Source organism: Pseudophryne corroboree, chromosome 4 (genome assembly GCF_028390025.1).
Source record: "Pseudophryne corroboree isolate aPseCor3 chromosome 4, aPseCor3.hap2, whole genome shotgun sequence".
NCBI classification, from domain to species: Eukaryota; Metazoa; Chordata; class Amphibia; order Anura; family Myobatrachidae; genus Pseudophryne; species Pseudophryne corroboree.
Window position 1 is genome coordinate 72,308,594 of NC_086447.1, and position 5,666 is coordinate 72,314,259.

Here is a 5,666-nt window from a genome sequence, read left to right on the forward strand (position 1 = left end):
GACTAATTAAAAATCTTGACAGGTACTGATATGAATGCGCCTGTTTTCAGGGAATTTCCAGGAAGGATTGTTACATAACGCTCGCATCTCATTTGTATGCGGCTCCGCGATATAACTTTTGCATATAATCTGCATACATTTTAGCATACAATGTTCCTTTATACTGTAAAACGTAAAGCAGTCATTCAATAAAACATAGACTGTCAGGTGGAAAACTTCTCACTAGAGCCATTTGCGCACATCCCCGGTGGAAAAGTACTGTGGGGCGATATAAAATTCTAGGGTAATATCCAGACACGCTGTAAAATATATATACATCCTTTTCCTTTTCTTTTTTTTTTGTTCTGTGATCCTTTTTTTTTTTTCATTTACCCTATAATGTTTATGGTAATTTCAAACAGAACAAACCAATTATACAGTATCTTACTAGAGAATAAAAATATGGTACTTTTTAAATCTAGGACATTATATATAAAATCATTGTTGTTTTCAAGACTTGTGAGATCCATTGTAAACAAAGTTACAATAAATGAAAAGTTGCTGGAGTGATGCTTAAATTTTTTGTAAATGGGTGAAAAATTACGTACGTGGGGCCCGATTCAGGTTGGATCGCAATACGCGAACCAACCGCAAAAAACGCTAAAAGGATGCAGGTCCCTAAGACGGAGCGCTGCGGGGGCGTGGTGTCAAAACGGGGACGTGGCAGCATGAATGGTGGTCGTGATCAAGGCGGCTGCGTGACATCATACGTAGCCTCTGCGATCAGAAAAATGGCGACGGGCCTCCTGCGGGCGCAGCCAGACTACACCGCCAGGAGGCTACCTCATTTTTACGATCAAGGAGAAATTGCGGTGTGCTCGCAATTTCTGCTTGATCAAGGGGGGAAGGGGGGCGGCGGTCAGCACGCTGAGTGGCCTTGCCCTGCGATGGGCGGCCCCAAGCATGTGACAACAAGGATTGCAAATTCTGCTACTTAGCAGAATTTGCAATCCTTACTAAATTAGGCCCTAGGTTTGTATTTGGTCAGAGTCTCTTGGACACAGTATAAGCTCAACATCAAAAGGCAACCAAAGACCTACAGGTCCTATCACCCCGATTGGTCATATTACACCTTAATGACCATTTGACTTTGGCCTAGGGGGGCATGTGACCCGGGTGCTGGATCAGAGGGGCGCCAGGACAGTCACTTTAACCCCAACTAACACACACACCCTCCGAAGATACAACTTGTGATTGCGTTACATACTGTAGCATATGCGTACATCCACAGGCATGCACAGGGTCTTGGTACAGTAAAGGTTGGGCAGGTACCCACCCACCTCCATCCCCCTGACATAGACCAGTCATATGCATGATCTATTCTCCTTCCTGGATGCAGACAGCTCACATGCATGAACAACCAAAAAAGAGCAAGTAACTTGCACCTGCATATGAAATTAACTGTTCAATCTATTGGGTTCATTTACCAATGAGTGATAAATTTCACCGTGAGTGATAAATTGCACCAGCCAATCAGCTCCTAACTGCCATATGACAGAATGGGTTTGAAAAATGACAGTTAGGAGGTGATTGGCTGGTGCAATTTATCACTCACAGTGACATTTATCACTCATTGATAAATGAGCCTATATGTTTCTTCATGTTGAAAATATTTAATTTTATATGAAATACTGCACGCTGCGCTGGACTCTGTTTCTCAAGGACTATATATTGGGGGTAATTCCAAGTTGATCGCAGCAGAATTTTTTTTAGCAGTTGGGCAAAACCATGTGCACTGCAGGGGGGCAGATATAACATGTGCAGAGAGAGTTAGATTTGGGTGGGTTATTTTGTTTCTGCGCAGCGTAAATACTGGCTGCTTTATTTTTACACTGCAATTTAGATTGCAGATAGAACTCACCACACCCAAATCTATCTCTCACTGCATGTTATATCTGCCTCCCCTGCAGTGCACATGGTTTTGCCCAACTGCTAAAAAATTTCCTGCTGGGATCAACTTGGAATTACCCCCATTGTGCAGGATTCTGCTTTCAATTTGAATGACATTTAGTTGCTAATGAAACTATAAGTTATATTATTTATTAATTACTTTATAGACAAGTGTGATACATAAAAATGCTTTCTGTTGCTTGATTGTGACCATCTTATGGTCTGTGATGTCATGATTTGATATAGCTGTCACATACTGTACTTACCCTTTCTATATGGTGACTCATAGCTGCAATTTAATAACTTGCAGCTACAATTGAAGAGAGACAAGAAGGAGAGTGAGATTTTTTATAGGAATATTCCCTACTGTGGTAATTAGGATATTTATCCTCTATATGAACTCTGTGTGTATTTGGGATTGTGCACATTCTTCTTTTTTCATTACTTACTGATTTTTCAGGACTCTCATCAGTGATCCAGATTAAGTATCCACCTTACGTCACACCTCTGCCTAACACTGAAAACAGATCCTATATTTACTCAATTCCATCTTTGTCGAGTGACAATTGATTTGAAAATTTAATTCTATATATATATATATCATCTTTTGATATTTTTTATTGCCATCGGATCTCTCTTTTCATGACTGCACTTATTCGTGAACTCTCATCAACAATTCTTTATAGATGAATAACATCCTACAACCATGCCATATTGAATCTGCCCAATCTCGTCTGATCTTGGAAGCAATATACTGTTGGGCCTGGTCAGTACCATGAAGGGGACCCCGTGGGAATACCAGGTGTTGTAGGGTGATTAAGGGGTGGCCAAGATAAAGTCTAACGTTGACAGCAGATTCACAATCTCTAACAAATCATTTCTTTACCTTGTCTAATGATTCTCAATACACAATACCATACTAATAATTGTTTTATTGACATTAACCTTTTGTCATTGTGGATTGGTACTTTTTCTACATGAAAAAAATAAAATAGCAATTTATCATTCAAGACCAGTTCAGCATAAATTCCTTGGTGTAAACAGTACAATTTATAACTGTATAAAGATTGGTGACTGTGTGGAGGTGAGACAAATTCTAGGATTAAAAGATTGTCTTGAGTTTCAACATCAATTAAGATATATTTTCACTTAATTAAATAGGCTGATTAGATATAATATTGTACGCATGATATCTACAATAAAGGTGTGCACAAGGGGATGATACACCCCATTTAATACAATACATATATTTTTTGATATTAAGCATTCATAAGAACTTTCTTTCTTGTCTGTCGTTTTTTTACTAGACTATAGAAATAAACGTTAGGTTTTATTGTTATGTTTTTCCTTCTATAGTGCAGAACTGGAAATTTTACTATCCTATGTAGTGTAAATAAGTTCATACATAAATGTGAATAAGAGTGCTCCTGGAAGAGATTTTTTTGTCTTTTTCTCTTAAACTTCACTCGAAAATGAAATATCTGAAAATTACAATTGAAATAATATCCTAAATGTTGGAGGGCCTTCTGCCCAGATGTTGAGGGATCGGCCTTCTGCCACCATCCCTGACCATCCAGAATCCAACCCAACCATGGGCCATCTGCCCCTCCATGGCCAGGGGTCGATCTCCTGCCACTACCCCTGACCACAACAAAACTCGTAAAGACAGAGCTAAACTCCGCCCCTACGGAATAAAAAATTGGGCCACCAGGCCCAAGATCCACGTATGATGCTCACCAACTAATAGCATATGGGCTCACCTGGCACGGTGATGCCCATAGTAAAAATATAAAAGTAACCAAAACTCAATTCCAAAACTTAAGAAAATTAAACTTAATAAATCAAAATTAAACAACCGTTCTGAACCGGCCACCGAATAGCCGACACAAACACAAACAAATCGTATTAAAACTTTAAAACATGCCTCCCACAGGGCGGGAGGGTCCGTAACGATAAAACTGGAAAGAGGCAGAAACTTCTAGGCTGAACTCCTACATCCCTAGCAGCACCACCCCTGACTCTATCACAACCAATCAAATCCAAACAGCACATACACTATGTTCCACCCCCAAAAGCCTTAACCCCTGACAGGCCACAGTGATACACTGACTGACATGCTAAAATGCCCAGTGCGGTGAGTTTATGTTGTTCAGGCACACAAGATGCCCTACACAGTCTTAAACTTCACACGTCCAGATGCATCCGCACATCATTCAAGCCCACTTATCTAAATAAATAATGACACTGACAACCAAATGTGGCGTGAAAGGGGTCGGCTTTTATTGACTGAGAGGAAGGCCTATTAAAGCTAAACTTGGATGAAAAACTCCTCTCTAGCGAAGGTGGCGGGGAGAAGAACAGTTAACATATTTATAACACATAGCATAAAGCAGACAGCACATGAAAATTAAATATCTAAAAATTACAATTGAAATAATATCCTAAATGTTGGAGGGCCTTCTGCCCAGATGTTGAGGGATCGGCCTTCTGCCACCATCCCTGACCATCCAGAATCCAACCCAACCATGGGCCATCTGCCCCTTCATGGCCAGGGGCCGACCTCCTGACACTACCCCTGACCACAACACAACTCGTAAGGACAGAGCTAAACTCCGCCCCTATGGAAAAAAAATTGAGCCACCAGCCCCAAGATCCACGTAAGATGCTCACCAACTAATAGCATATGGGCTCACCTGGTACGGTGATGCCCATAGTAAAAATATAAAAATAACCAAAACTCAATTCTAAAACTTAATAAAATTAAACCTAATAAATCAAAATTGAATAACAGGACCTCAAGACTCTGATGATGTCCTCAAAAATATAGGCATACCTGCAGCTGACAGGCGAACCCCATCTGACCAGTACAGGAAATCCTACCGTGAGTCACAACTAGACCCCCTTGTTGCAGGACCGCCCTACCGATCTCCTGACCAGCTCAGTCGCACCCGGGTCAAAAACTCCTTGCTAAACCCTCCGGGGCACGATGTCCGATCAGATGACAGTACAAAATGGCCAGTCGGTCATCGACTGCAAAAGATGGCGCCAAATTTTTATCATACCATATCTAGGCCAGACCTATGCACTAAATCGTTGTCCCCTACATGCACAATCAGGAAAGTAAATAACCAAAACTATCCACTGCCGATAGCAACCATTCTCGGAAACCGTCCCACCTAAGGCCCCCGCGCCCCCAACCAGCGCATGAGCTGCAGCTCCAGGAACCTCTTAACATCACTGGCCACAGATGAAATGGATAGCCAGTAAATATAAGAATGGCCAATCAACCAAACAATTAGCGGATCTAACCGCCGCCCTGTAAAAGAATTGTGTAGAAAGGAATAAATAAGTGTAAACTCTTACATAACATGAGGGGAAAAAACCCTAACCGTGACAGGATGACGGGGAGGGAGGGGGAGTTTGGGTCGCCCAATTTGTCTTGAGGCAAAAAACAAAACATACGTCAGCCGGCAAAAGCCGTAATTAAAACCGACAGTAAAACAAAAATTCCTCAAGGCCCTCACAATCGCAAAGGCGATTGCGACGAGCGGCTAATCCTCAATGGGACGCACTGCCAGGGGAAGGTCTGATATAGCGTCTAACTGCACCAGAACTCCGCCTACCCAGTGCCCGGTTCTCGACTTCGGACCAACCCGCCATAGCGGCGGCTGAAGCAGTGCCGATGCAGAAAGAGTGAGTCCCATAATCGACCAGTGACAGACCCAGATCCAATAAAC

General features: G+C 41.9%; 1 pseudogene; it reads left to right on the forward strand.

Annotated features, from left to right (window-relative positions):
* Nucleotides 1-2,625: 2,625 nt before the first annotated feature.
* On the forward strand, nt 2,626-2,743 carry LOC134912847 (5S ribosomal RNA; annotated as a pseudogene).
* Nucleotides 2,744-5,666: the final 2,923 nt, after the last annotated feature.